The sequence below is a fragment of the Peromyscus eremicus genome, chromosome 17 (genome assembly GCF_949786415.1).
Source record: "Peromyscus eremicus chromosome 17, PerEre_H2_v1, whole genome shotgun sequence".
NCBI classification, from domain to species: domain Eukaryota; kingdom Metazoa; phylum Chordata; class Mammalia; order Rodentia; family Cricetidae; genus Peromyscus; species Peromyscus eremicus.
The window spans coordinates 7,437,252-7,450,155 of NC_081433.1; positions in this window are offsets into that span (position 1 = coordinate 7,437,252).

A 12,904-nucleotide genomic window follows, 5' to 3' on the forward strand; every position below is an offset into this window, starting at 1 on the left:
CCGCCAGGGCCGCTGGTAATTAGGTCCCACCATTGGGGAGAGCCAAGGCGGGAGGTGTTCTTTGTCATCAAGCCTGGGATGGGGGCTTTTTTTTTTTTCATCTTTTTCTTTTTAATGAATCTTCTCCCTGCTCCAGCATAAATGAGAGATGTCTTTTTAAAAAGAAGTCTGCTGAGAGGGCCTTAAGTGTGCAGCCTTTTGTTTGCAGTGAGGTAGGGCGAGTTCTACTCTGGTTCCTGGAAGAGGAGGGAGGTGGCAGGGAGGTTCAAAGAAGGGACAACCATGACCTGTTCTTGGGACAAGTTGTATGACAGTCCAGATTCCCACGGGGCTGCTTTCTGGGAACTCCCAGATCTAGCCTCCACCCCCACCCCCACCACCCCCCACTCCCACCCCATTAGCTCTGTCATGACGGCTCACACCTATGATCCAAGCACACAGGATAACAGAGGCTAAAGGGTCAGCCTCAGCTACCTGGGAAGTTGGAGGCCAACCTGTGCTATGAGACCCAGTTTCAACAAATGCATGCATGCATAAATGACTCCCTTGGCCCATTCCTCAGATTCATAGACGTTCCTCACTTTTAAAGATGGCATGGGCTAAGTTTAGAAGCACATCCTGGGTTATTAACTTTTTTTTTTTTTTCATCTAAAAGCAAGGACAAGCAATTGAGTGAAGTAGGCCAAGGCTGATAGATGGGTCAAGAGGCAGATGGGGTCAGGAAAACCCCACTCTGACCTAGTGGGACCACCATGCCTGGTCCTTGGTGCTTTATGGAAAGTAAAACGGCCTAAGTTTTTGTTGTTGTTGTTGTTGTTGTTAAGCATGCGTTCTAGGGCTGGAGATGTAGCTCAGTTGATAAGAATGCTTGCTCAGCATGCACAAAGCCCTGGGTTCCATCTCCAGGGTTCCATCCCCAGCATTATGCAAACCTGGCATAGTGGTACACACCTGTAATCCTAGCACTCAGGAGGTAGAGGCAGGAGAATCAAAAGTTCAAGGTCATCCTCAGCTACATAATAAGTTGGAGGCCAGCCTGGGATGCAAGAGAACCTGTCTCAAAAGCAGATAGAAACAGGGCATGCAAAAGAACCTGCCCTACAGGAGCTAGCTGTGGTGGCACATGCCTTTAGTCTCAGTCCTCGGGAAGCAGAGGCAGGGGGATCAAATTGTTAGTCTGAGAAAGACAAATGTAATATGGCTCCTTTCATGCATGGTTTCAAGATTTTAGATAGACACATAAAATTGTGTGTACATACATGAGACAAAACAGTGGGGGAAGGCTTGTAGGAGTAAGTTATTGGCAGGAATGTGTTCAGCATACACTACACACTGGTATGAACATTCAGAAGTAAATTTGGTGCTGGAGAGACGCTGAGCAGTCAAGAGGACTTGCTGTTCTTTCAGAGGACCGAGGAGGAGAAGCAGCTTGGCAAAACAGTAAAAGTTCTGAGTTTCATTCCCAACCCGGAAGTCCTGGCAGGACAGGATCCCTGGGCATAGGCTGTGCCCTCAAGCTCACGTGGCTTCCTTGCTGAAGGCTCCGCTGGCACCAGTTCTGAGTCTTAACTGTGTCTTGCTAGGGTGCGCTGCATTGGCCTCTCAGGCTGGCTCCACTAAATTAAGCAGTTGGTCATAAGTCAAATGGTTCATTTTTATAGGTGCTTTTACCCAGCTTAGGTCAGATTCAAATGGGGAGAAAATACTAGACCCCTGCTAACACTTGCTAGTCTAGCTATCCCTCCAGGTGATCAAGCTCCCCAAAGGACACCCACACTAGAAATTTGGAGTATAAAATTACCAAATAGCCAAGCTTGCCTGCAAGGTCAGGCAGCTGATGAGCTGTAGAATAGTCATGAAGAACCCACACACTGTTTCACTGACAAAAACAAACCTAATCCAGAGGGGCAAAGAGAAGGTCTAGACAACATGTAAAATTGTTCCCTCAAATGGAGGGGCGTGTGCTAAGAGTTCTTAAATTGTTCTCTGCACTCAATCAGCTTGCTTGCCTTTCGGGCTAATGTCTGGCTTTGCAAGGTCAAAAAGTAAGCTGCTTCACGTTGACTGCTCTGTGTCTGCAGCTTTCTCATTATTGAATGAGAATGGTCTTATTATAAAGTATGGATCCTTGCTCCTTAGGAAAAAAAATAAAATTGGTAATTTGTATAAATCCCTCCCAGGTTTGGGATGTAGCTGCTGAGTAGTATAGCACTTTTCTAGCCTGTCCAAGACCCCAGCTTCCACCCCCAGCACCACATGAAGGAAGAAAAGCACTTCAGCTGCACAACCAGGCATGACTGTGCCCAGGGTAGGAGGAGGAGATCAGGTGTGAGTTGCCAGCTAAACTAGCCAGATTTTCACAGATGAGCTTCAGACACAGAGACAGTAGAGTTGAGAGAAACTTGAGAGAGAGAGAGAGAGAGAGAGAGAGAGAGAGAGAGAGAGAGAGAGAGATGGTAGCATCAGTCTTCCCCATAAAGAGCAATTGCAACAGGAGTGTTAGTAATGAAATTGGAACTTTCAAGGCCATATACAAATTGTAGATCTATGACCCAAAGCCTGACAGATTAATTCCTATAGGCTTTCCTAACAAGGCCAGAGTGATGTTAATGGATGACTTTTAATATTGCAAGACGGGACACATCAATATTTGAAAAGCATGCATAGCCCAGCATGTGGGCAAAGGTTGTAGCTGGAGTTTTCCTGCCTGGCCCACAGTCAGGACAAATTTCTCTCACCTGCCAGTCCCACAGCCGCTCAGACCCGACCAAGTAAACACAGAGACTTATACTGGTTACAAACTGTATGGCCGTGGCAGGCTTCTTGCTAACTGTTCTTACAGCTTAAATTAATCCATTTCTATAAATCTATACCTTGCCACGTGGCTCATGGCTTACCGGCATCTTCACATGCTGTTTGTCATCTTGGCGGCTGGCAGTATCTCTCTGACTCAGCCTTACACTTCCCAGCTTTATTCTCCTCCTTTTCCCGCCTACACTTCCTGCCTAGCCAATGGCCAATCAGTGTTTTATTTATTGACCAATCAGCAACACATTTGCCATACAGAACATCCCACAGCACTTCCCCCCCCTTTTTTTTTTCAAAAAGGAAGGTTTTAACCTTAACAAAGTAAAATTACATATAATTTGGGAATTTGGGCATAGCTTCTCTTACTACTTCCTGCTGGAGGGGGGCGCTGTATCTTATGGGGACACAAAGAAAATTTTAGGATTTTGGAGTAGTCCATGAGGGTGTATCGTCTGAGCCAGTTGCCTTGAAACGGTCCTGGATGTTGGATCATCTGGGCCATGGTGTCATAGGAGACACCATGTCAAAGGTGCTAGTCCATTTCTAAGATGGCAACAGTAACATGGTAAGAAAAGCTCTCAGATATAATGTTAGATTTCATCTTAGGCAGGGTTTCTTCTATTGCTGTGAAGAGACACCATGACCACAGCCACTCTTATAAGGAAAACATTTAATTGGGGTTGGTTTACAGTTCATAGGTTTAGTCCATTATCATCATGGTGGGAAAGCATAGTGGCATACAGGCAGACATGGTGCTGGAGAAGGAGCTGAGAGTTCTTCATCTTGATCTGCAGGCTGCAGGATATGAACTGAGACATACTGGCCAGGCTTGAGCACCTGAGGCTTTAAAGCCTGCCCCCCAGTGACACACTTCCTCCAATAAGGCCATACCTCCTAATAGTGCCATTCCCTGCGGGCCTATGGGGGCCATTTTTTTATTCAAACCACCACAGATTCTGCAGTAACTATTCTTTCAGAAGTTAGCACTATGACGCTTCGGTGTAGCATCTATGAAATGCTTATCTAAATGAAGCAAAAATCATGTCTCTGATCACATTCTTCAACCAGAAGAAGTCTATGACTCTGGCTTGTACAAAGCCATGCAACCCAGAAGCGAAGGAAACTTATAGGACTAACAGAGCTTAGAAACCTCACAGATTCATGAGGCTCCCTACTGAGATTGTATATGACATAAGCGTTTTCCGAGTTCCAGGGAGCTGACTGAAAGTCATGCAAGAGAGAGCAGGGATGCAACTGTCATGAGTCACCACACTTCTGTACGTGATCCCTATGAACTCACTGGTTCTCTAAGTTGGACACAGGTAGAATCCGCATTTGGTCTGTCATGGTTGCCCTATCTGAGGTAAATGGACATTTATTCACATTTCACCAGGAAAAGTCACACAACAAAGGGACACAATGAAGACCACCCAGGAGCTGTGCAGTGGGCCTCAAGACCCACAACAGGATGGCTGTCCCAGGCTGCCTTCCCTTCACAGTACAGCCATGAACCCTGGCCAGGACCCCATACCTCTGTGATCCAGTAACATCTTCATGGGTGCAAATCCTTTGCAGGATTGTTGTAATAATTATAAAGCCAGCACGTAAGGGTGCTAACACAGTGTTTTGCTTTCCAGGATGTTCAATAAATGAAGGCTGTAGATAGTCTATCAGCTGGCCAGAGAGTTCCTAGCACAAGAGTCTTCTGCATTTACCATATTCATTCTCTCTCTCTCTCTCTCTCCCTCTCTCTCTCTCTCCCTCTCTCTCTCTCTCCATCCATCTCTGTGTGCGTCTCTGTGTGTGTACATGTGTGTGCACATGCATCAAGAATAAAGAAGTAACTGTCTGCCAAGTCCTTACACGTGCTAATCAACCCTCCTCTCTATCTTCTACCTTCCTCCCAACTATTCATCATTTATAAGTCTACACTTATATAACTATCATCTATCAACTACCCACTATGTATGTATATACCATCTATCATCTATCTAGAGACTTCTTGTCATCTATGTGCCCCCTTTCTGTGAAGGTGGCCTCTGAGCTACTGAAAGCACAGCCCTTGGATAAAAAGAAGGGAATTTTCTAGAGTGTTAGCTCCTTTATACTACACCATAGTTTTCTTTCTGGGCAGATGTGCATTTGCTTTTGTTTTGCACATTTTATCGAGAACTTCTCCAGTTTACCATTCGGAAGGAATGTGACCTTTGTGGCTCCATAAGTGTCCTTCAAAACATTCCTTTCTTGGGGTCTGAAGAGATGGCTCCATAGTTAAGGGCACTGACTGCTCTTACAGAGGACCCCAGTTCAGTTCCCAGCACCTACATGGTGGTTCACAACTGTCTGTAACTTCAGCTCCAGAGGATCTAATGCCCACTTCTGGCTTCAGTGGGTACTGCATGATGAGCACATACATACATACATACAGAGAGACAAAACACTCATACACATAAAACAAAAATAAAAAACTCTTAAAAATCATTTCTTTCTCTTCTTTTTTTCAGATGCAGCTTCTAAGCCATGACCTAGAGTAAGGCATGCACACATCCTTGTGTCTAATGAGCAGATCTTGCCCTAGAGCTCCCCCAGTATCTATTCTTTCCTGTCTTTCCTCTCTGCTCTACCAAGCAGTTCAGGATGACCAGAGACCCATTTCAAAATCACAGGAGGAAAGTGTGAGGTGAGACACCTGTGTGTGTCCTGGGTTCTGATGAGTAGCAATGCACACAGCTGTATCTTCAGGGATGGACTCCCTGACTGGGAGGGCTCACCTGCTCTAACCAGCTGCCTCCCAGAACAGAGTTCTCAGAGTAAAGATGCCTCAATTGGGTCCTACACAAAGTGCTGGGTCCCCAAAGAGAGTACACAGGTTTGTCACTGTTGTGAGGAAGGGTCTCCAAATCAGCTCAGAGAGTGATGACTCATCTGATGAGCATACAGTGAGCCAGCCATGACTGCCCCAGACCAGAGATATTGGCTCTTGTCAATGGCAGGGCTTCTGCCCTCCTCTTCCCGTGACCCTATGAGATGGTGAAAGAACCATGTAATGCCCCAACTTGTCCCCTAACCTCTGCAGTGATGACTAATTAGAAAATCCCCTACAGTCTATCAACTTTTGAAAAAATTTAAAACCAAGAGTGATGTTCACAGGCCTGGGCAGTTGCCCATGGCATGTAGCCCTCGCCACTCCCAACTTGGGCCCTTGACCAACACACTTGTCTGTTCTTGGGGAGGCTCCTCAGGCCAATTGTGAACCAACAGTATAATTTCCAGCTTCCAGGCTGACCTTTGCCCTCTATTGCTCTGAGATCTGCAAGTCCTGCTGTAAGTTGATCACCTACTCTTTGGGAATTCTTTTTAATCGTGGTAAAACCCACAAACAGAACTTACCACTTGGCCTGGTTGTAGACATCTTGTTCAGGACTGCTGTCACCTAGGGCAACTTCAGATCTTCTCACCTTGCAGAAGCAAAGCTGTCCCCACTGACCATTGTCCTACCTCCAAGCCTGGTAGCCTTATAGGGCTTCAATTTTTTAAATCAGTTACTAGGGCTTCAATTTTTTAAATATCAGTTACACATTGCTACAAATAAATAACTCTTAAAAACCATTCCTTTCTCTTCTTTTCCTTCAGATGCAGACTTCTAAGCCATGAGCTTAGAGCTAGAATAAGGCACACACACACATCTTTGTGTCTAATGACCAAATCCTGCCCTAGAACTTCCCCAATAACACGCTTGTCTGTTCCTGGGGAGGCTCCTCAAGCTGAGTGTGAACCAACAGTATAATTTCCAGATCACTGCCTGGCCACAGAAAGACAAAATTATAACTCAAGGAATCAGTGCTATAAAAAAGAACAAGTCCCCGTATGCCCCATGTTACGGGACATATACACACCCATGTGCATCACCGTGCCCAGCTTCAAAAGCCATCCATGGAGCAATGTACTCTTCTGTGGCCAGTGTTGCTAAGCTCCTGTTCAGAAGGAAAGCATAATCATGCTTTTCACTTGTTCTGTTGCTGGCCCCTAGGTAGTGTCAAAGACCACCAGGACTGCTGGAATCTTCTCTTTGGATTGATCCTTGTTATTCAAAAACTTGGATGGGTTCTGTAAACACTGACATTGGGCTGTTCAGCAGCCCAAACCTCCCCCAGTGTGGAATCCCCAGTCACTTCAAAAAAGGACAAGAATTCAGAGTACAGGCCAGAGCCAGCCGCTCACTCGAGCAGTCCCAGGTTCGGTCACCTGCCTCTACACTGTTTCCTCTTAGAACTTCGGCTCTGGAGGCACACAGTGGTTCTGTGTTCTCTCCATACACCACGCACCAAACAGCCACAGCGTCTTAGGCTTCTCCTGTTGAGTAGTTGGTGTTTTTCATCAAGAAATCCACAAAGTATGAGCTGGAGAGACGGCATGGTTCAAAGTGCTTGCCTTGTGGGAACGAGAAGCCGACCTCAGCACCCAGAACCCGTGTGAAGATCCAGGTGTGATGTCACCTGCTTGTAATGCCAGTGCTGAGGAGATGGAGACAGGGGGATGGATGCTCGGGGCTTTCTGATCAGCGACCTAGCCTACTCTCTGAATTCTAGACCAATGAGATACCTTTATTCAAAAAACAAGAAGAAAGGTTCCTGAAGACCAACACCTTCATATATGTGTGCATATCTACATGCACATGGATACACACACACACACACACACACACACACACATACACACACACACACACATACACACACACACACACACACACACACACACACACACACACACACACATGCTCTTGCAATGGTCAAAGCAGGTATAAAGATCACTTCTATACAGGATGGGCTGGGTAGCCTGCTCCACTCTAGGCAGACAGCCCAGCCCTCAACTTTGACTGTCCATCCCCAGCAGAGGCTTGGCAAGCAGCACCAAATCTTCAGGGTGCGGCCACACACTCTAAAACCCACAATCTCCCTGCCCCAGGCCCTTCCCACAGCCAGGTTCTAGAAAGCATTTGGGATGTCCATGGCACAGCTCTACGCAGACAGGGGAAGGTTGGTCAAGCCAGGCATTCAGATTGTGCCAGGAGTTGTCACATTGGATGACACCTGGTCCCATCCACCAGATCCCAGAGAGGACCCCAGCAACAGTAGCCTTTCTTTCCCATGGCAACCGTGGTAAGTACAGAGGCCTTGAGTCCCTGGTGACTGTGCATTTCTGCTGGGTCACATGGTGAGTTCCAAGGCCACAGAAACAGGCCCCTTCTGGGGAGGCTGGGGCATGGCGCCCTCCTCTGGCTGTACAGCCCTGCCATCTGTCATCAAGGGCTACAGAGAAGCCACCCTCCACCCTAAGCTGGGGAGCTAGAGGCAATTACCTGTGATTGATAGCACTAAATATGAAACCACATGTACCTCATCCAGGAAGCATGGAATCAGAGGCACATTGTTAGTGGGGGAGATGAATGGAACTCAAGATAACCTTGGCAAATTAGACATATGTTAGCATGGAGCTTTGTCAGCAAGCAGGCTATAAATTACAGACATATTGTAAGTCCATAAACTCTTCTAATGAATTGAATGGCAGAGGTAATCCAGAGCGGAACATACTGCTTAACCTTCCTCAGAAGTTAGCCCTGGGGCCTCTAGCAGGCAGCCGGCTGATGCATTGTGAAATAGTCATTAATACTTCCTCGAGGGCTTGTGCCACAAGACAAAATAGGCAACTTCTCGGGACTTTCTGCATTTTTAGAAACAAAAGAGCCTGTGTACCATTCCGTTATTTCATAGTTAATTTTCAAGGGTCCTCCCCAGGACACAATCATCATTATCTTTCTCTTTTCTCTGCATTGACCCTGTTGACCCTGCCAAGGGCCTGGAAGCCCTGAACTCCTCCAGGCTGTGCGTTTCTGGAAGGGTTACTGGACACAGTGGTCGTGGGGGGGGGGCAGGGGAGCAAGGCTACAGTGAAAGGCTCTGTATCCCAAACCAGGAAAGGAGCTGTAATCCCACACACAGGCATGACCTGTGGTATCACACTGAAGTAATGAAGTGAATCCATACACAAAACACAAGATGCAAGGCAGAACTGGAGGCTGTCGGGTCCTTTCTGGTAAGTGAAGAACATAGGTGGCAGCCAAAGCAATTCCCCCAATCCACTGTACATCCTACTTTACTCGTGTGGAAGACTAACCAACAGCTCTGGGTTGGTCAAAGGCAAACTCTACATTCAAACAGGAACATTAACGGTAATATACCATTAGAGGTAATATGTCATACACTCTTGATGCACCCGCTGGCTCTTCCTCAAATGGAGGCAAAGCAAGCCAGGGTCAGTGAATATACAATTATCATATAACACAGGTACAGTCATTGGTACCAGCGTTAAGGAAACTAGAGCTTTGTGAACGAGTCGTCCTTGTCTGTGTGTGTTTTCTATCCTAAGGGGTCTGCTAAAGCTGGGTGTTAAACAGAAGCCTGAGAGATGTATTTGCTTGGCGGTGGCTGTGGCCGTCTCTGCCTGCTGGAGATCTACAGCTCGTGATTCCTACCTGCTAGTTGGCAGCTGCAGGTTTAACAAGGCAGATCTGAAAGATAATTTCCTCTGGTTGCAGAAGGTGTTTAGAGAAATCACTGTTGAAATGAACTTCCACCAATGGGAGAGTGAGTAACAACGGTCCAGTTACACAGCCCACTTACACCTGCAGATGACCTTCAGGGACTCGGAAGGAAAACACCCTAAAACCACCCATTTCATTAATATACACACTGTGAGCATTAGGGAATCTGAGTGATTTACCTTTTACAATCTCCTCTACGAGCTGTGAGTAAGAGACTGAGTGCTCGGACCTAAATGGGACCTCTTGTCACTGTCTCAGGCCTGTTGAACAGAGAGGAAGAGGAGGAGGAACGTGGAAGAGCCGGAGGATGGGGAAGAGTGCCGTGCAACGCAGACTTCTTGACATGGAATAGCGTTCACACTCACAAACACAAAATAGCTCTAGTTACCAGCACAAGATCAATCTAGCCCCGTGTCTTACTGAGGAGCCGTTAGCAGTTAATAGCTGCCGGAAGAGGGAGAATCTCTCTGTTTGCATGTGTGGTGGGATGGCCACACCCACGCACCCATGGGCTGTGCTGCTTGGACAAATCAGATAAATCAAACCAAAGTGGATTCCACCCCCCCGAGAATTCTCAGAAACAAAAGGGAGTCAAGTTAAGAAGTCATGGCTGGGGACTGGACGCAGGGCTCGATGGGTAAAGTGTTTGCCCTGCAAGCATGAAGACTGGAGTTTGACCCTTTCAAATCCATGTCAAAGTCCAGGGCACATAGGTCACCCCAGTGCTGGGAGGGGCCGGAATAGGCAGATCTCTGGAGCTCAGTGGCCAACCAGCTCCTGGTTCTGAAACAGACCCTGAGGAAGACACTCAATGTTAACTTCTGCCCCGGTGTGCATACATGTGTGCACATACATAAACACACACTTACAGCCTCTCTGCACACACACAAAGGTCATGACCAAAATGTATAACCCCCTTGTTAGCAGGTCGCTGTCCTCAGACTTTCACTATCTTGTGAAGCAGACTAGTGAGGTTCCAGAGGACCAGGTAGCTGCCCTTTGCTCTCTGGTGGCACCCTCTGCCAGTCAGGAGCTCCACATGGCTCATGCTCAAGACGAATGGGGCATCACTTTTGCCCTCCGGAAGCTCGGGGGCTAGATGGTGTTGGTATTTTGTGTGTGGCCTGGGAACTGGCAGAGCAGAGGCCACGACTAGCTCTCATCAAAATGGATCTTGGCTGATGTGATTCATAGGCCACAGCCCAGAGTTGAGTCCAGGGGACCACAGGGCTCTCGCTTTCCTCTGAACCAGCACACCAGCATCCCGGGCAAGAGGGTGGGCCCATCAGGTGTCTCCAGCACAATGCACTGTGGATGCTTCTCAGTGATCGATAAGAGAAGTGCTTTCTGAACGTGACTTCTTTGACCTGCTGGACCTGCAGGACCACAGAATCGAGACATCCCCTCCTTGGCAGGCAACCTGTCTGCCTCACATCACTGAGTTCATGACCACACTGAGTGATTGCTCACTCCTCAGGAGCTGGGAAGATGTGCTGGAGGTGGGATTGGACCCTCCTAAGGGCAGTCCTGGGCAGTCTTGGTCCTGACCACCCTGCTGTGGTCACAGGAACATTTCCTCTGCCGCCCTCTACCTGTTGGCCCCTGGGCCAGATCCAAGCCAAAGCAGCCAGGAGAGGAAGACCCTGGCACTCCAGACCAGTCTTGTCTCCATGTCTGTTGGGTGTTCCCTACACATGACACCATCTACTCCGTGTGTCCCACAGTGTGTCCTACTCCTAAGAGAAAGCCCTTATGTCCAGGCCAAGCTGGCCTTGAGATGTCACCAGCCATTATGGCAGCACCTCACAGCCACCCCTCGGCATACTGTAGCTTGGACCCATGAAACAGCCATATCACCAGCACAAAAGACCCACCTGCCTTGTGCTTAGATGGACACCCAGGGGCACAGAGAGAGGGGCAGCAACAGGATTCAAAAGCTCTTCCACCCCCTTTACCCAGGCGCACAGATGATCAGGAGCATCGGACTTCAGGGCTCAAAATAGTGACAAACTTCCGCTTCTCGAGACCCTGGTACTCAGCTCAGTGGTTCCACTGGGTCGTGGTCGAGGAGTCTTCGTGGGCTGTCAGGGATGAACTGGGAGACCAGAAGAGTGCTCACTATCAGTCCGTCCCCACCACCCCCATCTGTCTGTCTGTCTGTCTGAAGGACAGAAGCATTTACTCCTTGCTGTGGCTCAGTCCATGCTTGCTTGTGGCTTGCATGTTTGCATGTTAGCATGTTTGCATGCTTAGTCTCTGAGGCCCTGTGAGCTGTGGGCTGATGCTCAGATAAGTAGACTAGGAACCTTCCCAAGAGCCTGGTGGCACTGGCCTTTGCCTCCCATGAGGCCTGAGGGGACAGAGGTGGCAGCTGAGTGCTTTTCTGCCCTCAGATTCTCCCACTCGACCCCAGCCGGGTGCCCTCTGTGACTCTGTGATGACCCTGCAAGGCAGGGGAGATTTGGAAGAGTTTCAGGTGTGGAGCCCAAGCTTAAGGAAGTCTCCACCACCTCTTGATGGGGACCCCATCTGTGCAAAGACCACTGGCTGTTGGCTTCTCAAAGAGCAACAGGGCACAGGGGGATGGGGGCAGCTCAAGCGAAGCATTAATCTAATTAGTCTTTATCAATAAAAAAAAATCGGGAGTCAGATATGGGGTAAGAACTTGAAAGGTCAGAGAACGGGGAGCAGCCACCAGCTGCTTCCTACCTCTTCTGTTCCTCCATCCAAAAGGCTGAGACCCACTCTCAGCCCCGCCTTACCACTTCCTGTCTCCTCTCTCTACAGTCCTCCAAACCTCTATGGTCAGAAGTGACTAGTGCTGGGTGGTGGTGATGCGCACCTTTAATCCCAGCACTCAGGAGGCAGAGCCAGGTGGATCTCTGTGAGTTCGAGGCCAGCCTGGGCTATAGAGCAAGATCCAGGAAAGGTGCAAAGCTACACAGAGAAACCCTGTCTCAAAAAAAAAAGGGGGGGGGGACTAGCTCAGCCTTCTGACTCCAAGCAAGCTTTGTCAGAACACAATCAAAGTGTCACACAACACTCAAGTGCTTGGAAGGTGGGCCTTCCTTAGACCCATGCAGCATCTGTCACATCCACAGGGCACATGGAAATGTTTGGGTTCAAAGTGATGGAGTGGCTCACACATTGGAGGAGACTGAGAGGCACTCTGGAAATATGGAGTCCTGCTGTGAGGCTGATGGTGACCTGCACAGTCCAGGAATAGGGAGACCCTCACACCCAAGGTAACACCAGGGATACCAGAAATATGTTTCAGGTAGTGTCCACAGTCCTTCCTCAGAATGACCCTCTAGGCAACATGCTGCTCACATCTACCGAAGGCAAGTCTGCCTTGTCTGTTAACATGAGAGCTTTGACGAATAGTTTAAGCATCTCCTAAATTTCTAACCATGCAGTGACTCCCTGTAAATCAAGACAAGTGGGTTCTTTCTTTCCTCAAAATCTTAGAGAAATTCATATTAGGCAGGCCTC